The 23,956-nt window shown below is 38.9% G+C and overlaps 1 pseudogene across 1 annotated transcript; it reads right to left on the bottom strand.

Moving 5' to 3' along the window:
- Nucleotides 1–2,745: 2,745 nt before the first annotated feature.
- Nucleotides 2,746–4,489, bottom strand: LOC147361320 (elongation factor 1-alpha 1 pseudogene; annotated as a pseudogene). Its single transcript, XR_015137566.1, has one exon. The product of XR_015137566.1 is annotated as an elongation factor 1-alpha 1 pseudogene (transcript).
- Between the last annotated feature and the right edge of the window lie 19,467 nt (nucleotides 4,490–23,956).

Below are 23,956 nucleotides of genomic sequence, written 5' to 3' on the forward strand. Positions count from 1 at the left end.
TTTTCACTCTCCATTTTCACTTTCATCAAGAGGCTTTTTAGTTCTTCTTCACTTTCTGCCGTAAGGATGGTGCCATCTGCATATCTGAGGTTATTGATATTTCTCCCTGCAATCTTAATTCCAGCTTGTGCTTCTTCCAGTCCAGAATTTCTCATGATGTACTCTGCATATAAGTTAAAAAAGAAGGGTGAAAATATACAGCCTTGATGTACTCCTTTTCCTATTTGGAACCAGTCTGTTGTTCCATGTCCAGTTCTAACTGTTGCTTCCTGACCTGCACACAAATTTCTCAAGAGTCAGATCAGGTGGTCTGGTATTCCCATCTCTTTCAGACTTTTCCACAGTTTATTGTGATCATGATAAGTCACTTCAGTTGTGTTCCACTGTTGTGACCTCATGAACTGTAGCCTGCCAGGCTCCTCTGTCCTTGGGATTTCCAGGCAAGAATATTCTTATATCTCCTGCAATGACAGACAGGTTCTTTACCACTAGGGTCACCTGGGAAGTTAACTGGCATAGTGAAGCTTAAAATTTAACTTTTTTTTTTCTTCTTCTCATTATGGAAATATGAATCCTAGCATCACTAAGTATTTGAAATTAAAAGTCAAACCTGTATTTTGAAAAAACAAAATAAAACAGTACTTTGCATTGACATCTTTCAGTATAAAATGACAGGGTGATTTCTTTTGTTAGTCAAGAATTTGATAATCTGCATTTTTACAAGGAATAATTCCCACAAGCATATATAAATGAGATGTGAACAAAAATTATGTTTAGGGAATTCTGTATTTGTGTATATGAATTGCCTGGGTTTTCAAGGATGACTAATGCATTATAACTCAAACTTAAAATGCCCTTCAGGTGAACACCCTGTATGTGAATTTAAATCATTACAAAGAAATAGCATTAGAAGTTCTATTCATTTTGAAGGTACTTTGGAGTATAAAACTGTCTTTTTTTTTTTTTTTTCTCATTTTTCCCAGACTAACCTTAACTTACTGATTATCAAAGTTTTAAATGCATCTAGAATATTTTGCTTTCTGAAAAACATAGTTTGTGTTAATAGGCAGAATTTCAGGGTTAAGGAAGAAAAAAAATAAGTAACATGTGCTATCCCTAAGCTTTAAAAATTCAGTTCCTCAAAATCAAGCATTGATGATAAAACAAATAGCATCTTAACAATTATTTTCCAAGGTTTCCTGAATCAGAAATGTTGGGTTTTGTTTTTTTTTTAATATTTTTGATAGTTTTTCTTTACCTCCTTTTGTAATTTTGTTTCCATTTCTGACAAAAAATGGAGTGCTAAAAATAACAAACATGACTAATTCTCAATTACCTGCAATAAAGAGAAGGCAAATGGGAAACTGGCATGATGGAATAAATTATATACACTGCTAGTTTAAAAATCCAATTTTAACCATTACTTTCAACCTCCTTCTTATTAACAAATAAAATTGGACTTCTCTAAATTCCAATACCTCTTCTTTGATCTGAAAAATTCCCTGATGGAACTGCTAGCATAAAGATTAATATCCCAAGAAAGGAAAGAGGGGATAGAAGGTGAAAAATAAATATGGATCCTTTATATACTTGATGTTTCACTCCAAATATATATATATATATATATAATTAGGAGAAAAATAACTGGCTTTCCTTAAACATTTCACAATACTGATTCACTCAATTTAGAATCAGATTTCAAATAGACACTAGGGCTGGATTAAAATCTATATGATACCAAGATTCCTTTCACTTTCAAAAGTGTGTGATTTTATATATGATCAAAATACAGAATTATATCTCTGTAAGTGGACTCTAAAATATTTTTATAGTTCACTAGTAAAAATTAATTATTTAAAATATGAATCATTAGTATTATAAGGAAATATAGATATGTTCATAGGAAGTTAATCTAGAAATCCCCAAATCTGTTTAACTTCTTTTTTTTATATAATTAATTAATTTATTTTAATTGGAGGATAAATACTTTACAATATTGTGATGGTTTTTTGCCATACATTGACATAAATCAGCCATGGTGTACATGTTTCCCCCCATCCTGAAACCCCTCCCACATCCCTTCCCCCTCGATCCCTCTGGGTTGTCCCAGAGCACCAGCTTTGAGTACCATACTTCATGAATTGAACTGGTCATCTATTTTTACATATGGTAATACACATGTTTCAGTGCTATTTTCTCAAATTATCCCACCCTCACTTCCTCCCACAGAGTCCAAAATTTGTTCTTTACATCTGTGTCTCTTTTGCTGTCATTTATAAGGTTGTAAATATGGTCTTTCTAAATCTCATATATATGTGTCAATATACTACATTGATGTTTCCCTTTCTGGCTTACTTTGTATAATAGGCACCAGTTTCATCCACCTAATTAGAACTAACACAAATGCATTCATTTTTATATAAGCTGAGTAATACTCCATTGTTTATATATACCACAATTCCTTATTCTTTTGTGTACCAATGGACAACTAGGTTGCTTCTATATCCTAGCTACTGTAAACAGTGCTGCAATGAACATTGGTGTACATGTGTCTCTTTCAATTCTGGTTTCCTTAGTGTGTGTGCCCAGCAGTGGGATTGTTGGGTCGTATGGAAGTTCTATTTCCAGGTTTTTAAGGAATCTTCACACTGTTCTCCATAGTGGCTGTACTAGTTTGTATTCCTACCAATAGTGTAAGAGGGTTACCTTTTCTCCACACCCTCTCCAGCATTTATTGTTTGTAGATTTTTTTTTCTTCTCATTAAACTTTTTTTAATGGGTCTCAAATTCTGTGACAGATTTTTGGTCAAGTTGTTTTCATTAAAAAGTACTGATTTTAAAAACTAATAACTTAAACTGCCACACACAAAACATGGTCCACAAAAACATTCTCCTTTCCTTCTGAAGGTTTTATGATGCATTGTTATCATTAACCAGTCTTTTACTATTAAACTTAAGTGGCCAATTGAGACAAACAGTTCTGAGACCATTCTTCCACCACTGATTAAGACTGGGGTGGCAGGTATTGGGGATAATATTCATTTAGCCTTCTGAGCTTTCTGGGCAGACTTGGTGACCTTGCCAGCTCCAGCTGCCTTCTTGTCCACTGCTTTGAAGACACCCACAGCGACTGTCTGTCTCATGTCACGCACAGCAAAACGGCCCAGGGGAGGATAATCAGAGAAGCTCTCGACATACATGGGCTTGCCAGGAACCATATCAACAATGGCAGCGTCACCGGATTTCAAGAATTTAGGGCCATCTTCCAGCTTTTTCCCAGAACGACGATCAATCTTCTCCTTCAGCTCAGCAAACTTGCAAGCAATGTGAGCTGTGTGACAATCCAGCACAGGTGCATATCCAGCACTGATTTGGCCTGGATGGTTCAAAATAATCACCTGAGCTGTGAAGCCAGCAGCTTCCATGGGTGAATCATTTTTGCTGTCACCAGCCACATTGCCACGACGGACATCTTTGACAGACACATTCTTGACATTGAAGCCCACATTGTCCCCAGGAAGGGCTTCACTCAGTGCTTCATGGTGCATTTCTACAGACTTCACTTCAGTTGTTACATTGACTGGAGCAAAGGTGACCACCATGCCAGGTTTGAGAACACCAGTCTCCACACGACCCACAGGGACAGTACCAATACCACCAATTTTATAGACATCCTGGAGAGGAAAACGCAAGGGTTTGTCAGTTGGGCGAGTTGGTGGCAGAATGCAATCCAGAGCTTCAAGCAGGGTGGTTCCACTGGCGTTGCCGTCCTTACTGGTGACTTTCCATCCCTTGAACCATGGCATATTAGCACTTGGCTCCAGCGTGTTGTCACCATTCCAGCCAGAAATTGGCACAAATGCTACTGTGTCAGGGTTGTAGCCAATTTTCTTAATGTAGGTGCTGACTTCCTTAACAATTTCTTCGTATCTCTTCTGGCTATAGGGTGGCTCAGTGGAATCCATTTTGTTAATGCCAACAATTAGTTGTTTCACACCCAGGGTGTAAGCCAGAAGGGCATGCTCATGGGTCTGCCCGTTCTTGGAGATACCGGCTTCAAATTCACCAACACCAGCAGCAACAATCAGGACAGCACAGTCAGCCTGGGATGTGCCTGTAATCATGTTTTTGATGAAGTCTCTGTGTCCTGGGGCATCAATGACGATAACATAGTACTTGCTGGTCTCAAATTTCCACAGGGAGATATCAATGGTGATACCACGCTCATGTTCAGCTTTAAGTTTGTCCAAGACCCAGGCATATTTGAAGGAGCCCTTTCCCATCTCGGCAGCCTCCTTCTCGAACTTTTCAATTGTTCTCTTGTCGATCCTGCCATATTTGTAGATCAGATGGCCAGTCGTGGTAGACTTCCCTGAATCTACGTGCCCAATGACAACAATGTTGATGTGGGTGTTCTCCTTTCCCAATTTGGCTTAGGTTTAACAGTGGTTTTCACGACATCTGTGTCCTGGCGGCAAACCTGTTGCGAAAAAAGCTGTTTGTAGGTTTTTTTGATGGCAGCCATTCTGACTGGCACGAGATGGTACCTCATAGTGGTTTTGATTTTTCATTTCTCTGATGATGAGTGATGTTGAGCATCTTTTTATGTGTTTATTATCTATCTTAATGTCTTCCTTGGAGAAATGCCTGTTAGATCTTTGGCCCATTATTTTGACTGGGTTTATTTTTCTGGTATTGAGCTGCATGAGATGCTTGTATACTTTGGAAATTAATTCTTTTTTTTTTTTAACATTATTTTCTCCCATTCTAAAGGGTGCCTTTTAATCTTGCTTATACTTTCCTTCATTGTGAAAAAGCTTTTAAGTTTAAATAAGTCCCATTTATTTATTTTTGTTTTTTATTTCCATTACTCTGGGAGGTGGGTCATAGAGGATCTTACTGTGATTTATTTCTGAGAATATTCTGCCTATATCTTCCTCAAGGAGTTTCATTTCATTTTCTAGTCTTAGATTTAGATCTTTAATTCATTTTTAGTTTATTTTTGTGTATGGTGTTACAAAGTGTTCTAGCATGTTCCATTGATCTATATTTCTCTGTTTGTGTCAGTACCATACTGTATTGATAACTGTAGATTTGTAGTATAGTCTGAAGTCAGGAAGGTTGATTACTCCAGTTCAGTTTTTCTTGCTCAAGACTGCTTTGGCTATTCAAGGCTTTTTTGTGTTTCCATACAAATTGTGATATGGTTTGTTCTAGTTCTGTGAAAAATAATGGTAATTGATAGGGATGGCACTGAATCTATAGATTATTTTGGGTTATATACTCATTTTCACTATATTAATTCTTTTAATCCACAAACATGGTATATTTCTGTCTATTTGTGTCACTTTTTATTTCTTTCATCATTGTTTTATCATTTTCTTTATGTAGGTATTTTGTTCCTTAAGGTAAATTTATTCCTAAGTATTTTATTATTTTCATTGTAGTGGTGGAGGGGATTGTTTCCTTAATTACTACTTCTGTTTTCAAAATTTTAGTGTATAAGAATACAAGGGATTTCTGGGTATTAATTTTATATCCTGCATCTTTATTATATACATTGATTCAATTCAGTTCAGTTCAGTGGCTCAGTCGTGTCTGACTCTGTGCAATCCCATGAATCACAGGGTGCCAGGCCTCCCTGTCCATCACCAACATCTGGAGTTTACCCAAACTCATGTCCATTGAGTTGGTGATGCTATCCAGCCATCTCATCCTCTATCGTCCCCTTCTCCTCCTGCCTCCAATTCCTCTAAGCATCAGGGTCTTCTCCAATGAGTCAACTCTTCACATGAGTTAGCCAAAATATTGGAGTTTCAGCCTCAGCATCAGTCCTACCAATGAACACCCAGGACTGATATCCTTTAGGATGGACTGGTTGGATCTCCTTGCAGTCCAAGAGGCTCTCAAGAGTCTTCTCCAACACCACAATTCAAAAGCATCAATTCCTCAGTGCTCAGCTTTCTTCACAGTCCAACTCTCACATCCATACATGACCACTGGAAAAACCATAGCCTTGACTAGACAGAACTTGTTGGCAAAGTAATGTGTCTGCTTTTGAATATGCTATCTAGGTTGGTCATAACTTTCCTTCCAAGGAGTAAGAGTCTTTTAATTTCATGGCTACAATCACCATCTGCAGTGATTTTGGAGCCCAGAAAAATAAAGTCAGCCACTGTTTCCCCATCTATTTCCCATGAAGTGATGGGACCAGATGCCATGATCTTAGTTTCCTAAATGTTGAGCTTTAAGCCAACTTTTTCACTCTCCTCTTTCACTTTCATCAAGAAGCTTTTTAATTCCTGTTCATTTTGAGCCATAAGGGTAGGTCATCTGAATATTTGAGGTTATCAATATTTCTCCAGGCAATCTTGATTCCAGCTTCTGCTTCTTCCAGCCCAGCCTTTCATATGATGTACTCTGGATATAAGTTAAATAAGAAGGGTGACAATCTACAGCCTTAACATACTCCTTTTCCTATTTGGAACCAGTCTTTGTTCCATGTCAAGTTCTAACTGTTGCTTCCTGACCTGCATATAGGTTTCACATGAGACAGATCAGGTGGTCTGGTATTCCCATCTTTCAGAATTTCCCACAGTTTATCATGATCCACAGAGTCAAAGGCTTTGGCATAGTCAATAAAGCAGAAATAGATGTTTTTCTGGAACTTTCTTGCTTTTTTGATGATCCTGTAAATGTTGACAATTTGATCTCTGGTTCTTCTGCCTTTTCTAAAACCAGCTTGAACATCTGGAAGTTCACAGTTCACGTATTGCTGAAGCCTGGCTTGGAGAATTTTGAGCATTACTTTAATAGCATGTGAGATGAGTGCAATTGTGCAGTAGTTTGAGCACTCTTTGGCATTGCCTTTCTTTGGGATTGGAATGAAAACTGAACTTTTCCAGGCCTGTGGCCAGTGCTGAGTTTTCCAAATCTGCTGGCATATCGAGTGCAGCACTTTCACAGCATCATCTTTCAGGATTTGAAATAGCTCAACTGGAATTCCATCACCTCCACTAGCTTTGTTCGTAGTGATGCTTTCTAAGCACCACTTGACTTCACATTCCAGGATGTCTGGCTCTAGGTCAGTGATCACACCATCATAATTATCTTGGTTGTGAAGATCTTTTTTTATACAGTTATTCTGTGTATTCTTGCCATCTCTTCTTAATATCTTCTGCTTCTGTTAGATCCATACCATTTCTGTCCTTTATTGAGCCCATCTTTGCATGAAATGTTCCCTTGGTATTTCTAATTTTTGAAGTGATGTCTAGTCTTTTCCATTCTGTTGTTTTCCTCTATTTCTTTGCATTGATCACTGAGGAAGGCTTTCTTATTTCTCCTTCCTATTCTTTGGAACTCTGAATTCAGATGCTTCTATCTTTCCTTTTCTCCTTTGCTTTTCACTTCTCTTCTTTTCACAGCTATTTGTAAGGCCTCCCTAGACAGCCATTTTGCTTTTTTGCATTTCTTTTCCATGGGGATGGTCTTGATCCCTGTCTCCTGTACAATGTCATGAGCCTCCATCTATAGTTCATCAGGTACTCTGCCTATCAGATTTAGTCCCTTAAATCTATTTCTGACTTCCACTGTATAATCATAAGGGATTTGCAGTAGGTCATACCTGAATGGTCTACTGGTTTTCCCTACTTTCTTAAACTTAAGTCTGAATTAGGCAATAAGGAGTTCATGATCTGAGCCACAATTAGCTCCCAGTCTTGTTTTTGCTGACTGTATAGAGCTTCTCCATCTTTGGCTGCAAAAATATCATCAATCTGATTTCGGTGTTGACCATCTGGTGATGTCCATGTGTAGTCTTCTCTTGTGTTGTTGGAAGAGGGTGTTTGCTATGACCAGTGCATTCTCTTGGCAAAACTCCATTAGCCTTTGCCCTGCTTCATTCCGTACCCCAAGGCCAAATTTGCCTGTTACTCCAGGTGTTTCTTGACTTCCTACTTTTGCATTCCAGTTCCCTATAATGAAAAGGACATCTTTTGGGGTGTTAGTTCTAAAAGGTCGTAGAGGTCTTCATAGAACAGTTCAAATTCAGCTTCTTCAGTGTTACTGGTTGGCGCAGAGGCTTGGATTACCGTGATATTGAATGGTTTGCCCTGGAAATGAACAGAGATCATTCTGTCGTTTTTGAGATTGCATCCAAGTACTGCATTTCGGACTCTTTTGTTGACCATGATGGCTACTTCATTTCTTCTGAGGGATTCCTGCCCGCAGTAGTAGATATAATGGTCATCTGAGTTAAATTTACCCATCCCAGTCCATTTTAGTTCACTGATTCCTAAAATTTCAACGTTCACTCTTGCCATCTCCTGTTTGACGACTTCCAATTTGCCTTGATTCATGGACCTGACATTCCAGGTTTCTATGCAATATTGCTCTTTACAGCATCAGACCGTGCTTTATCACCAGTCACATCCACGACTGGGTGTTGTTTTTGCTTTGGCTCCATCCCTTCATTCTTTCTGGAGTTATTTCTCCACTGATCTCCAGTAGCATATTGGAAGCACGGCAGCTGCAACAGACTGCACAGGAAGCACGGCCAAGAGGAGCTACCTCACGTCCAAGGTCAGGGGCGGCAACCGAGAGTGCCAGGCTGTGAAGGCACAGGAGAGGCCAAGGGGAGCTACCACACATCTGAGGTCAGGGGCAGCAGCTGAGAGGAGCTATCCCATGCCTGAGGTCAGGGGTGGCGGCTGAGAGGAGCTACCCCACGTCCAAGGTCAGGGGTCGCGGCCAAGAGGAGCAATCCCACATCCATGTAGTGGTGGCTGCACAGGTGCAGGAGGACCGAGAGGAGATTTTCCATGTTCAAGGTCAGGAGGGGCAACCTCGTCCAAGGTAAGAAGCAGTGACTGTGCTTTGCTGGAGCAGCCATGAAGAGATATCCCATGTCCAAGGTAAGAGAAACCCAAGTAAGATGGTAGGTGCTGCGAAAGGGCATCAGAAGGCAGAAACACTGAAACCATAATCACAGAAAACTAGCCAGTCTGACCACACAGACCACAGCATTGTCTAACTCAATGAAACTAAGCCATGCCATGTGGGCCATCCAAGATGGACCCGTCATGGTGGAGAGGTCTGACAGAATATGGTCCACTGGAGAAGGGAATGGTAAACCACTTCAGTATTCTTGCCTGGAGAACCCCATGAACAGTATTAACAGTATACATTGATTAGCTCTAGTAATTTTCTGATGGTGTCTTTAGGGTTTTCTATATAGAAGATCATGTCATCTGTATACAGTAAGAGTCTTACTTCTTTTCCAATCTGGATCCCTTTTATTTTTGCCATTGAAGGTAATGTTTGCTGTGGATTTGTCATATATGGCTTTTATTATGTTGAAATATGTTCCTTCTATGCCTGTTCTCTGGAGAGTTGTTGCCATTCATTGCATCTATTAAGATAATCATATGGTTTTTATCTTTCAGCTTTTTAATATTGTGTATCACATTGATTGATTTGTGAATATTGAAGAATCCCTGCATCCCTTAGATAAAGGCCACTTGGTCATGATGATCTTTTTAATATATTGTTGGATTCTGTTTGCTAGAATTTCTGTTGAGGATTTTTGCATCTATGTTCATTATTGATTGGATAAGGAAATGGCAACCCATTCCAGTACCCTTGCCTGGAAAATCCCATGGGTGGAAGAACCTGGTAGGCTACTGCCCATGGAGTCGCAAAGAGCTTGACATGACTGAGCGACTTCACTTTGCTTTTCATCAGTGATATTGGCCTGTAGTTTTCTTTTGTGTAGTATCTTTGTCTGGTTTTGGTATTAGGGTGATGGTGGCCTCATAGAATAAGTTTGGGAGTTTATCTTCCTCTGCAATTTTCTGAAACAGTTTGAGTAGGATAGGTGTTAGCTCTTCTCTAAATTTTTGGTAGAATTCACCTGTGAATCCACCTGGTCCTGGGCTTTTGTTTGCTGGAAGATTATTGATTGCAGTTTCAATTTCCATGCTTTATATGGGTTTTGTTAAGATTTTCTAATTCTCCCTGGTTCAGTTTTGGAAGGTTAAACTTTCCTAAAAATTGGTCCGTTTCTTCCAAGTTGTCCATTTTATTGGCGTATAGTTGCTGATAGTAGTCTCTTATGATCCTTTGCATTTCTGTGCTGTCTGTTGTGTCTTCTCCATTTTCATTTCTTTTTATTGATTTGATGCTTCTCCCTTTTTGTCTTCATGAGTCTGGCTAACGGTTTGTCTATTTAATTTATTTCTCAAAGAAGAAGTTTTTAATGTTGTTGATTTTTGCTATAGTCTCCTTTGTTTCTTTTTCAGTTATTTCTGCTCTGATTTTTATGATTTCTTTCCTTCTACTAACTTTGGGCTTCTTCTTTTCTTCTTTTTCTGATTGTTTTAGGTGTAAAGTTAGGTTGTTTATTTGATGTTTCTCTTTTTTCCTGAGGTAGGCTTGTACTACTATGAGCATTCCTTTTAACACTGCTTTTACTGAATCCCAGAGATTTGGGGCTATTGTGTGGTCATTTTTTTCTATGCATATTGATTTCCTTTTTTATTTCTTCTGTGAGCTGTTGGGTACTCAGAAGCATGTTGTTTAGCCTCCACATGTTTGTATTTTTAAGAGTTTTTTTTTTTTTTTTTTTCTGTAGTTGACATTTAATCTTACCACATTGTCATTGGAAAAGATGCTTGAAATGATTTTAATTTTTTTAAAAATTTACCAAGGCTAGATTTATCACCCAGGATGTTATCTATCCTGGAGAATATTCCATGCACACTTGAGAAAAATATAAAATTCATTGTTTTTGAGTGAAATGCTCTATAGATATCAATTAGGTCTAACTAGTCCATTCTATCATTTAAAGTTTGTGTTTCCTGCTAATTGTCTGTTTGGTTGATCTATCCACAGGTGTGAGTTGGGTATTAAAGTCCCACACTATTATTCTGCTACTCTTAATTTCCTCTTTCATACTTGCTAGCATTTGCCTTATGTATTAAGGTGCTTCTATGTTGGGTGCATATGTATTTATGATTGTTATATCTTTTTCTTGGATTTATCCCATATTAAAAAGCAGAGAAATTACTTTGCCAACAAAGGCCCATCTAATTAAGGCTATGGTTTTTCCAGTAGTCATGTATGGATGTGAGAGTTGGACTATAAAGAATGCTGAGCACTGAGGAATTGATGTTTTTGAACTGTGGTGTTGGAGAAGACTCTTGAGAGTCCCCTGAACTGCAAGGAGATCCAACAAGTCCATCCTACAGGAGATCAGTCCCGGGTGTTCATTGGAAGGGCTGATGTTGATGTTGAAGCTGAAACTCCAATACTTTGGCCACTTTGCAAATAGTTGACTCATTTGAAAAGACCCTGATGCTAGGAAAGATGGAGGGCAGGAGGAAAACGGGATGACTGAGGATGAGATGGTTGGATGGCATCACCAACTCAATGGACATGAGTTTGGATAGGATCCAGGAGTTGGTGATGGACAGGGGGGCCTGGCGTGCTGCAGCTCATGGGGCCACAAAGAGTCGGACACAACTGAGCAACTGAACTGAACTCAACTGAATTATTGATAAGTATGATCCTCTTACCTTTTAGTTTGTTGTTCTGGGTTCATTTTTATAAACCTTTTTTATGTTCCCTGTCTAGAGAAGATACTTTAGCATTTTTTGAAGAGCTGGTTTGGTGGTGCTGAATTCTCTCAGCTTTTGCTTGTCTGTAAAGCTTTTAATTTCTCCTTTATATCTGAATGAGATCCTTGCTGGGTAGAGTAATTTTGGTTGTAGGTTTTTCTCTTTCATCACTTTAAGTATGTCCTGCCCTTCCTTTCTGGCCTAAAGAGTTTCTATTGAAAGATCAACTGTTATTCTTATTGGACTCCCCTTGTGTGTTATTTGTTGCTTTTCTCTTGCTTCTTTTAATATTTGCTCTTTGTGTTTGACCTTTGTTAGTTTGATTAATATGTGTCTTGGGGTGTTTCATCTTGGGTTTATCCTGTTTGGGACTCTCTGGGTTTATATAATTTGGGTGGCTATTTCCTTCCCCATTTTAGGGAAATTTTGTACTGTTGTCTCCTCCAGTATTTTCTCATGCCCTTTCTTTTTGTCTTTTTCTTCTAAGACAGCCATGACTCGAATGCTGGGGCATCAGACATTGTCCCAGAGGTCTTTGAGGTTGTCCTCATATATTTTTTTTTTTAATTCTTTTCTGTTTTCTTTTTTCCTCTCTGCTTCATTTATTTGCACCAACCTATCTTCCACCTCACTCATCCTCTCTTCTGACTCACTTATTCTACTGTTGGCTCTCTCCAGAGTGGTTTTAATCTCAATTATTGCATTGTTTATTATTGATTGACTCGTCTTTATTTTTTCTCAGTTCAGTTCAGTTCAGTCACTCAATCATGTCCAACTCTTTGCGACCCCATGTATCGCAGCACGCCAGGCCACCCTGTCCATCATTAACTCCCGGAGTTAACTCAAACTCACATCCATCAAGTCGGTGATACCATCCAGACATCTCATCTTCTGTCATCCCCTTCTCCTCCTGCCCCCAATACCTCCCAGCGTCAGAGTCTTTTCCAATGAGTCAACTCTTTGCATGAGGTGGCCAAAGTACTGGAGTTTCTGCTTTAGCATCATTCCTTCCAAAGAAATCCCAGGGTTGGTCTCCTTTAGAGTGGACTGGTTGGATCTCCTTGAAGTCCAAGGGATTCCCAAGAGTCTTCTTCAACACCACAGTTCAAAAACATCAATTCTTCGGTGCTCAGCCTTCTTCACAGTCCAACTCTCACATCCATACATGACCACAGGAAAAACCATAGCCTTGACTAGACGGACCTTTGTTGGCAAAGTAATGTCTCTGCTTTTGAATATGCTATCTAGGTTGGTCATAACTTTCCTTCCAAGGAGTAAGCGTCTTTTAATTTCATGGCTGCGGTCACCATCTGCAGTGATTTTGGAGCCCCCAAAAATAAAATCTGACACTGTTTCCACTGTTTCCCCATCTATTTCCCATGAAGTGATGGGACCAAATGCCATGATCTTAGTTTTCTGAATGTTGAGCTTTAAGCAAACCTTTTCACTCTCCTCTTTCACTTTCATCAAGAGTCTTTTTACTTCCTCTTCACTTTCTGCCATAAGCATGGTGTCATCTGCATATCTAAGGTTATTGATATTTCTCCCCGTAGTCTTGGTTCCAGCTTGTACTTCTCCCTGCCCAACATTTCTCATGATGTACTCTGCATATAAGTTAAATAAGCAGGGTGAAAATATACAGCCTTGCCGTACTCCTTTTCCTATTTGGAACCAGTCTGTTGTTCCATGTCCAGTTCTAACTGTTGCTTCCTGACCTGCATATAGGTTTATCAAGTGGCAGGTCAGGTGGTCTGGTATTCTCATCTCTTTCAGAATTTTCCACAGTTTATTTCTTCTAGGTCTTTGTAAAATACTTCTTGCATTTTACCAATCTCTGTCTATAGTCTATTTTTCTGTAACTCCGTTTTGTTTTCAAGATTTTGGATCATCTTCACTATCATTATTCTGAATTCTTTTTTCAAGTAGACTCCTTATGTCCTCCTCTTTCATTTGGTTTGGTAGGTTTCTATGGCATTCCTTCACCGGCTGGATATGTCTCTGCCTTTTCATTTTGTCTAGATTGCTGTGTTTGGGGTGCCCTTTCTGCGGGCTGGAAGTTCGTGGTTCTTCTTAATTGTGGACTGCTCCCTGTGGGTGGGGTTCGACCAGTGACTTGTCAAGGTTTCCTGATTGGGGGAGTTTGCACCTCTGTTCTGGTGGGTGGAACTGGATCTCACCTCTCTGGAGTGCAATGAAATATCCAGTAGTGAGTTTTGGGGTGTCTATGGGTTTGGCATGGCTTTGGGCAGCCCATCTTTCAATACTCAGGTTTGTGTTCTTGCTTTTCTGGAGAATTAGTGTGGTGGAATTTGACTCTTGGGTGAAGCTTGGTTTCAGTGTAGGTACGGAGAATTTGGCGGGGGGAGATATTGTCTTTTAATGTTCCCTGGATTCAGGAGTTCTCTGATGTTCTAAAGTTTTGGAATTATGCTTCCTGCCTCTGAGTTTTGGTCCTTCTCTTACAGTATCCCCAAGACTTCTCCATCCATGCAGCATCTAATATAAACCCCTAAGTTATTGATGAAACAACTCTCCATAGTGAGGGACACCCATAGAGATTCACAAAGTTATATAAAGAAGAGAAGAAGGAGGAGGTAGATAGAGGTGGCCAGTAGGAGAAAAGGGAGAGTCAAAAGGGGATAGAGTAATCAAGCCAGTAAAAAGTCAGACAAGATTGAACGACTGAACTGAACTGAACTGAATCAAATCCCTAAATGAAAATGGATACTGAAGATTAGATTCTTAGAGGTGTAAAATTAATAATAAATACCAAAAAGCAAAGATTAAAAACATAGCATAGAGGTTAGATTCTCAAAAATACACTATAAAAAATGAAAAACAAAATAAATCACAAACATATATATATGTAAATATATACATATGGAATTTTTTTAATGACTTTTTTTGAAAGGTAGTAGTAGGCTCTAAAAGTGAAAGTTAAAGGAGTAATAAAGAACTAAATTTAAAAAAATTAAAATAGTAAAATTATATCTAGGAATTTTTCTGGAGCTGTTGTGGGCAGTGTGGGATCAGTTCAGTGTCAGATAGTCCCTTGTTCCAGCTTTTGCTTGTTCTCAAGTTCTGTAAGTGCACTTCAGATGCACAGTCAGTATTAACTGCAGGGTTTTAATCTGTTGCACCTGTAACTTCTGGCGCAGTTCCCTCTTATTTGTTTATTTGGCTTCCTCTGTTTGCAAGTCTCTTCAGTGTCTACTTTCTGCCTTACATAAGGAGGCAAAGGTGATCACTAATTTAGGCTCACTTATTCAGTGTGTTGTGGGGAAGGAGGGACAATGCAAACTAATATCACTGGCATGTGTGGAGAGTGCTTGCAGTATATGGGCCACACTGGGTTTGTCAGAGCACAAGCTGGCATGTGCTTCCTGGGTCTACACTGCTCAGGCTCTTAGTTGCTCTGCAAGAGTACTGTCCCAAGTGAGTCCTGCATTTCCTGCACTTTCCAGGTCTAAACAGCTCAGGTTCTTGGGTACTCTACAAGGGCACAGACCTGGATCGGCTGTGCATTTTTTGCCCTTCCCAGGTCTGAGAAGCTCAGGTGACCAGGAGCTTGGAGAGTGCACTGTCCTATGTGGGCCATGCATCTAATTCACCTCCCTGGTTCCAGCCGCTCAGTTTCCCAGGTATGCCATGAGAGCACAGTCCCAGGTGTGCTGTGTGTCTCCTCTGGGGATCTGATCTCAGGCTGTGATACTTATGGCAGATATCAGCTGTCCAGGATCCCAGGAAGACGTGGTGAGCAACTGGGAGCCTGCTCAGTTTGGTGGAAGATGCCGTCTCTGAGGCCAAGATTCCAGCAGCCCCTTGCCTTCCGGCTCTGGCTCTCTGCTTTTCCGCCTCTGTGCAGGGAGGGCCCTATATGACTATATGACAGCCAACTTGCTCTCCTTTGGTATTCTCTCAATCCTGTGGTCTGTGAGTGTGCCAGAGTTCACCGTGCAATATTAGAGCCTTTTCTGGTAAAGGTCTCTTTTCTCTCTCTCTCTCTCTCTTTCTCTCTCTCTGATGATCCCGTGGATTGGGTTGCTGTCTCGCATTAGCTCCCTCAGATTGTCCTCAGGGCATTCAGGCCCTGTCCTTACCCTAAGGGACCTATGAAGTAGCCCATGCCTCCCTGCCTAGCCCCGAATCACTGGTGGTGGACATGAGTGTCTGGCCACTTCTCTGTCTCCATTTGTAGCTACAGTTAGTTTGTTGTTTTTTTTTTTTTTTTTCCCTTCCTGATTATGTTGCCCTCTGAAATTCCAAAACTCACCACAGACATACCTGTAAGAGGGTTTCTATTGTGTGGAAACCTCTCCTTCATGACTCCCCTCCCAGGACAGGTCTTGGTCCCTAAATCTTTTGTCTATATTTTTGCCTTTCGTATTTTGTCCTACCTCCTTTTGAAGAGATTGCTGACTTTCTGGATGCCTGGTGTCCTCTGCCAGAGTTCAGAAGTTGTTTCATGGAAGTTGCTCAACTTTCAAATGATCTTTTGATGAATTTGTAGGAGAGAAAGTGGTCTCCCCGTCCTATTCCTCCACAATCTTGGGAATGTCCCACTAACTTCTTAACCTTCTCAATACCTTGACAAAATTGTTAATTTGGCCATAGTCACATCATTTGTATAATGAAGGAAATGACAAGGCTGAGAACTACATGATCTATAAATTCTTTTTAACTTTTTAATCAAACAAAAGTATCAGATGTAAGCAAAACTTCTAAGAAGAAAATATAATTTTTATGAGGTGATAATCTTGCCTGAAACCCATTATTCTCCAATATACATGTATATTACTTTTTGTTGCTGTTGTTCTTGTTGTTTAGTCACTGTCATGTCCAATTCTTGTGACCCCATACATTGTAGTCTTCCAAGCTCCTCTGTCCATGGGATTTTTCCATACAAGAATACTGGGGTGTGTTGCTATTTTCTTCTCCAGAGATATCCACCACCCATGTCTCTTGTATTGGCAAACCACTGAGCCACCTATGAAGCCCTTTAAATTTAAGTATATTCCTTTACCCTTCAATTTTAGGTAGTTTGTGGATAGAGAGAAGGATAAGTGTATAGATATGTGATAAAAACAAGTATAGCAAAATAATAATTGTTAAATCTAGGTGCAGTGTACAATTTTTTCAACTTTGCTGTTTTAAGTTTTTCATAATGAAGTTGGGAAATAAACAAATAATCAGAATTATAAAAGAAATTCCCTCTAAATAAAGCTAATATAATATTAGAAGAGAAGTAAGTATTGCATGAGTTGGTTTTCTTTGACTATATTAAGTCCTTTCTAATATGTGGAACTACTAGAACTTTTATACATTGCTGGAGAGGATGTAAAATTATACAAACACTTTAGGAAACAATTCGTCACTTTCTTAAGAATTTAAATATATAATTGTCATGTAAATCAATTGCTCATCTTCTAGGTATTTGCCTAAGAAAATTAAAAAATAGTATCTTTCACTTAAAAGCCAAACACCAGAAAGAATTCAAGATTTTACCAACACGTGAATGATAAAGAAAAAAATTGTCCAAAGAAATAGTTGTCAGCAATAAAAAAGAATGGGATGTTGATGAATATGGCAATATGAATGAATTTTGAAATCGTTAAACTGAGTGAAAAAGGTCAAATATGCATAATCTATGCTTTCAGATAATTTAGACTAGTCTATAGTGACAGAATGCCCTTCAGTGCTTCCCAGGTGACAAGGTGGACAAAAGGAAGAATGAATTACAAAAAGGCAGAAGGAAACTTTTGAGGATGATAGAAACGTGTATTATGGCCATGTTTTTTAGTTGATGCTTATATTGAAAATGTCCAAGTTTTACCCTTTAAATATGTGCAATTTATTAATAGTTTACTTCAGCAATGTCTCGGTAAAATTACAACAACAACAACAAAAAGACATGAATTGGACTTTTCAAATATGCTTCAACACACAAACAGAAATACCTCAGAAGCAATATAAAGTAATATGAAGAACATTATAATTTTTAAATGGTGTATATATAGGGTTTTCCTTGTGCAAAATGGCTTTTAATGGATTTCATTTACAACAATGGGCATGCATTTTATTAGGTATGCCAGCTTTGTGGACACATTTTTTGTTTGTGCAACCTATGCTGTCACAGAGGATTACAAGCTTGGCTTAATGCTCTGCTGCACCCATCTTAAAATTCTTAATAATTTTTGAACAAGGGGGTGGGGTCTCTCATTGTCATTTGCTACTGAATCTGACAAATTATGTAACCAGTCCTGTGCCAGAGGCAATTTAATAGAACTAAGACTCTTGACAATAAAGAGTATATCTGCACTCAAAGCATGTCTATTCATGTTTTGGAAATACTACAAGGAAAACGATGTGGAAAGATATGGAAAACTCAAAGTAGATTTTTTGGTATCATTAGCAGGATAAAATGTTTATAGTCTCAAAGCACATGCTAAATGAAGACTTTCCTGACCAAGCTGGGCAATAACAACTAATAGAGGTCTAGATAGTTAATGATGAGTAATTCTCAGAAGGTCATATTTATTTCATTTTTTTTCTTTCTGTGTCAGGGTATAAATTATACATCATTCCTGGATGTGTACTCATAGTTGGAGGTCATTTATAAGAATTATTAGAGACTTGATGATGTCCATGTTATTTGCTCTTGGGCTCTGCAGAAACAAACATGTTAAACCATCCTCCATAGATGTTTCTTGTAAAATTACTCAAACAGCCATGCACTTTACCAAAATTTCCAAGCAAGAAACATAAACAAAAATGATTATGAGTGTTTAAGTAATTCAATCTCCCTTCATTTGTTTACTTATTTATTTGCCAACAGGCATGATGAATATCAACAAACTGATCCAGTACTATCAGCAAGAGAAGTTGATTAATAATGTATCACCAGGAAACTAGCTGGTATTCATTTGTGTAACAAAAGCTTACCTTCTCGGTTTCTTCTCCTACTTTTATAAGTTTTAGGTTTGGTATATTGATGAGTCAAGAAAGGGCCAAGAAAGAGTCTTTGCCTTAGTTATACAGAAACCAACCATAACAATAAGTCCTAGGTCACTTGCTTGATGTTTCATAGCTAGATAGAGCTATCGTCTTCAGACAATTTGTAAAACAAAACAAAACAAAACTCTAAGCCTTTGCTGAGTTATGAGTCTCATTCCTCACCCCAAGAAAAATACAGAAAATAAAAATTTAGAAGCAAAAAAAAAAAAAAAAAAAGTAAGCTTCTCATGAATAATCATGAACTGAACTTGCAGTAGGACTAATTTATTATTATATTGGGTATTATACTTCACATTTCAGCTTACAGGCATATAGTTCATATTGTTGAGGAAACTAATGTAAACACACAATTGTGGATTAGAGTCAGAACTTGGAGGACATTGTGTCTACAAGCATGGTAGTAAAAGTAAAATCACATGGTATGGGGTATTTCACCAAAATAAATTTTATGCATTAAATGTTGACTACTTATTCTACCCAGAATACAGGCATGGCCTTGATCTGATTATTGACGGATTGACTGACTGAAGAAGAAGTTTAATTTTGCACGTGCAAAGAGTTCAAGAAGTTTGACTGTCCTGGGTCACCCTAGATCCAGAGAGTATGAGGGAAAGCAAAAAAATATTAAACTAATGCAGGGTCTCAGGCTCCAGACAGGCTTTTGGACTAAACTGTGCCATGACCTCCAGGGTCACATGATTGACAAATTTCTGTCATGATAAGTAATTTAAAGTGCATCAATCATTACTTCTAAAACCAGCTTGAACATCTGGAAGTTCATGGCTCACATTTTGCTGAAGCCTGGCTTGAAGAATTTTGAGCATTACTTTACTAACATGTGAGACGAGTGCAACTGTGCAGTAGTTTGAGCAGTCTTTTGTATTGCCTTTCTTTGGGATTGGAATGAAAACTGACCTTTTCCAGACCTGTGGCCACTGCTGAGTTTTCCAAATTTGCTGGCATATTGAGTGCAGCACTTTCACAGCATCATCTTTCAGGATTTGAAATAGGTCAACTACAATTCCATCATCTCCACTAGCTTTGTTCGTAGTGATGCTTTCTAAGGCCCACTTGACTTCACATTCCAGGATGTCTGGCTCTAGGTGAGTGATCACACCATCAAGATTATCTTGGTCGTGAAGATCTTTTTTGTACAGTTCTTCTGTATATTCTTGCCACCTCTGTTTAATATCATCTGCTTCTGTTAGGTCCATACCATTTCTGTCCTTTATCGAGCCCATCTTTGCATGAAATGTTTCCTTGGTATCTCTAATTTTCTTGAAGAGATCTCTAGTCTTTCCACTTCTGTTGTTTTCCTCTATTTCTTTGCACTGGTCGCTGAGGAAGGCTTTCTTATCTCTTCTTGCTATTCTTTGGAACTCTGCATTCAAATGCTTCTATCTTTCCTTTTCTCCTTTGCTTTTCACTTCTCTGCTTTTCACAGATATTTGTAAGGCCTCCTCAGACAGCCATTTTGCTTTCTTGCATTTCTTTTCCATGGGGATGGTCTTAATCCCTGTCTCCTGTACCATGTCACGAATCTCAGTCCATAGATCATCTGGCACTCTATCTATCAGATCTAGTCCCTTAAATCTAGTTCTCACTTCTACTATATAATCATAAGGGATTTGCTGTAGGTCATACCTGAATGGTCTAGTGGTTTTCCCTACTTTCTTCAATTTAAGTCTGAATTTGACAATAAGGAGTTCATGGTCTGAGCCACAGTCAGCTCCCAGTCTCGTTTTTGCTGACTGTATAAAGCTTCTGCATCTTTGCTGCAAAGAATATCATCAACCTGATTTTGGTGTTGACCATCTGGTGATGTCCATGTGTAGAGTCTTCTCGTTTTTTGTTGGAAGAGGTGGAAGAGGGTATTTGCTATGACCAGTGCGTCCTCTTGGCAAAACTCTATTAGCCTTTGCCCTGCTTCATTCCGTACCCCAAGACCAAATTTGCCTGTTACTCCAGGTGTTTCTAGACTTCCTACTTTTGCATTCCAGTCCCTTATAATGAAAAGGACATCTTTTTTGGGTGTTAGTTCTAAAAGGTCTTGTAAGTCTTCCTAGAACCGTTCAACTTCACCTTCTTCAGTGTTACAGTAACCTTAGATATGCAGATGACACCACCCTTATGGCAGAAAGTGAAGAGGAACTAAAAAGCCTCTTGATGAAAGGGAAAGAGGAGAGTGAAAAAGTTGGCTTAAAGCTCAACATTCAGAAAACTAAGATCATGGCATCTGGTCCCATCACTTCATGGCAAATAGATGGGGAAACAGTGGAACAGTGTCAGATTTTATTTTGGGGGGCTCCAAAATCACTGCAGATGGTGACCACAGCCATGAAATTAAAAGACGCTTACTCCTTGGAAGAAAAGTTATGACCAACCTAGATACAATATTAAAAAGCAGAGACATTCCTTTGCCAACAAAGTTCCGTCTAGTCAAGGCTATGGTTTTTCCAGTGCTCATGTATGGATGTGAGATGTGGACTGTGAAGAAAGCTGAGTGCCAAAGAATCAATGCTTTTGAACTGTAGTGTTGGAGAAGACTCTTGAGAGTCCCTTGGATTGCAAGGAGATCCAACCAGTCCATTCTAAAGACGATCAGCCCTGGGTGTTCTTTGGAAGGAATGATGCTAAAGCTGAAACTCTAGTACTTTGGCCACCTCATACGAAGAGTTGTCTCATTGGAAAAGACTCTGATGCTGGGAGGGATTGGGGGCAGGAGGAAACGGGAACAACAGAGGATGAGATGGATGGATGGCATCACCGACTCGATGGACGTTAGTTTGAGTGAACTCCGGGAGATGATGATGGACAGGGAGGCCTGGCGTGCTGCAATTCATAGGGTCGCAAAGACTCAGACGTGACTGAGCAATTGAACTGAACCGAACTGAATCATTTCTTAAACTCACATAATTGAATAAATCTATAAATCCAAAATATATAGCCACCCAGAGACAGACATTCTGGAGAGCAAAGTCAAGTAGGCTTAGAAATGCTGTTAATACAGCAAGTGGATGTGATGGAATTCCAATAGAACTATTAAAAACCTTAAAGGATGATACCATCACGGTGTATCATTCAATACGTCAGCAAATCTGGAACACCTAGTTGTGGCCACAGGACTAGAAAAGGTCAATCCTCATCTCAACTCCCAAGAAGGGTAGCATTAAAGAATGTGGTAACCATCGGACAACTGCACTCATCTCCCATGTTAATAAGATCATGATTAAAATCTTGCATGCTCAGCTTCAGCATTATGCAAGCCAAGAGCTACCAGATGTCCAAGCTGGATTTAGAAAAGGAAGAAGAACCAGAGATCAAATTGCTGACATTTTAAGGATTATAGAGAAAGCTAGAGAATTCCAGAAAACATTTACCTCTATTTCATTGACTATGCCCAAGCCTTTGACTGTGTGGATTGTAATACACTGTGAAAAGTTCCTAAAGAGACGGGAATTTCAGACTATCTTACCTGTCACCTGAGAAACCTGTATGTTGGTCAAGAAGCAACAGTTAAATCCCTGTATGGAACAACTGATTTGTTCAAAATTGAGAAAGGAGTACAACAGGGCTGTCTGCTATCACCCTGTTTATTTAATCTATATGCTGAGCACATCATGAGAAATGCCAGGCTGGATGAGTGACAAGTTGGAATCAAGATAGGTGGAAGAAACATCAATGACCTCAGATGTGTGAATATCGCCAGTCTAATGGCAGAAACTGAAAAGGAACTAAAGAGCCTCTTGATGATGGTTGAGGTCCTCTTGATGAGTGTGATGAAGGAAGAGAGTGAAAAAGCTGGCTTAGAACTATATATTAAAAAATAATGATAAGATAATGGTATCCAGCCCCATTACTTCATGGTAGATAGAGAGGAAAAGATGTAAGTAGTGACAGATTTCTTCTTGTGCTCTAAAATCCCTGCAATTTGTAAGTTTACAAGTATTGTTCTTATTAATACAGATAGATATATTATTTCCCGTAGCTTGTTAAAGGTAAGCTATTAAGTTCATTCAAAGTAAATAAAAATATTTGCCTTTTCCAAGGACAAAAACTGTTAATCCTTCCAAGGCATGAGTCTATAAGGAGTCTGTCCAGCAGTCTCTCTGGTAAGATCATAGAGAAATGCAATAATGTATATTTCCAGAATAAGTCCTTGAAAGAAGGATATTCTAGGTTCTGCTTCTACTCTAACTTTAAAAGCAACCATTTTTATTTCTAATACACTACTATTATATGAAATATGAGAATAAGTAAAAATAGATACTTAAGAAAGCCAGTACATGATAAAATTATTTTGCATTTATCTGGAGAAGGGAAAAGCCCTAATGAAATTTCCTTCTAATGTATCATATGGACTCCAGCTTGATTTTGTCTGTAGAAACTTTTCCAACCTTGTCACTATTGATACTTTAGTCCAGTACACAAATCTGTATTGTGTATTCAAGAATTTTTAACAGCATCCCTCATCTCTACCTCTAATATGCCAATAGAAGTGCCCTTCAATTAGTCACAGCAATGTAGGGGAGCAGAATATGCCATCCCAAAATATTTCTTTGGCATGAAATTTATTCTAGGCTATTTTTTTAACTTTTATTTTTGTTGAAATATAGTTTCAAGTGTACAGCAAAATGATTCAGTATACACATATATTTCACATTATTTTCCATTAAAAGTCATTACAAGACACTGAATATAGTTCCCTGTGCTATACAGTAAGTCCTTGTTGCTTATCTATTATATATATACTAGTGTGTGCCAGGGTCCAGCCCCGTGGATCCAGGGAATTCGAAGCGGGGACGGCGTCAGCGAGGATCAGGAAGCAACTGCTTAATAAAACGTTAATTAAGGATATAAAGAGTGGTTAAATAAGGATAGCTCAGTGAGGAAATTCAGTGGAGAAAAGAGGCTGAATAATTCAGCCAGAAGGTGAGAGAAAGAACGACAAGGGGAGACTAGGTTTCGGTGAACAAGGCCCGCACTTTATTTTCCAAAGTAGTTTTTATACCTAAAGTTATGCATAGAGGATAATGCGGGAAGGGGTAGAGTCATGCAATAAGCCAGGATTTCTTCCTGCAAACTTATCATTGCAAAAGCTTAGGTGATTTGCATCATCTTCTGGCCCTGAGGCCTGTTGACATTTTAAGACCCTTTCTTCAGAAAACTTATTTTTCTCTAAAGGTGATTAGTCAGGCGCCACCCTCCAAAAGCATTAGATAAAATTGCATTCCTATAGGGCAAAGGTGTGGTGGGCTATAACAAGAAAAAGAATTAACTCCAGGGTCCAAGGTTACAAACATTAAAGCTACTACTTACACGAATTT

The sequence above is a fragment of the Bos grunniens genome, chromosome 12, assembly GCF_055505025.1.
Source record: "Bos grunniens cultivar Pamir isolate PY7600 chromosome 12, Bosgru_T2T1.0, whole genome shotgun sequence".
Classification (NCBI taxonomy): domain Eukaryota; kingdom Metazoa; phylum Chordata; class Mammalia; order Artiodactyla; family Bovidae; genus Bos; species Bos grunniens.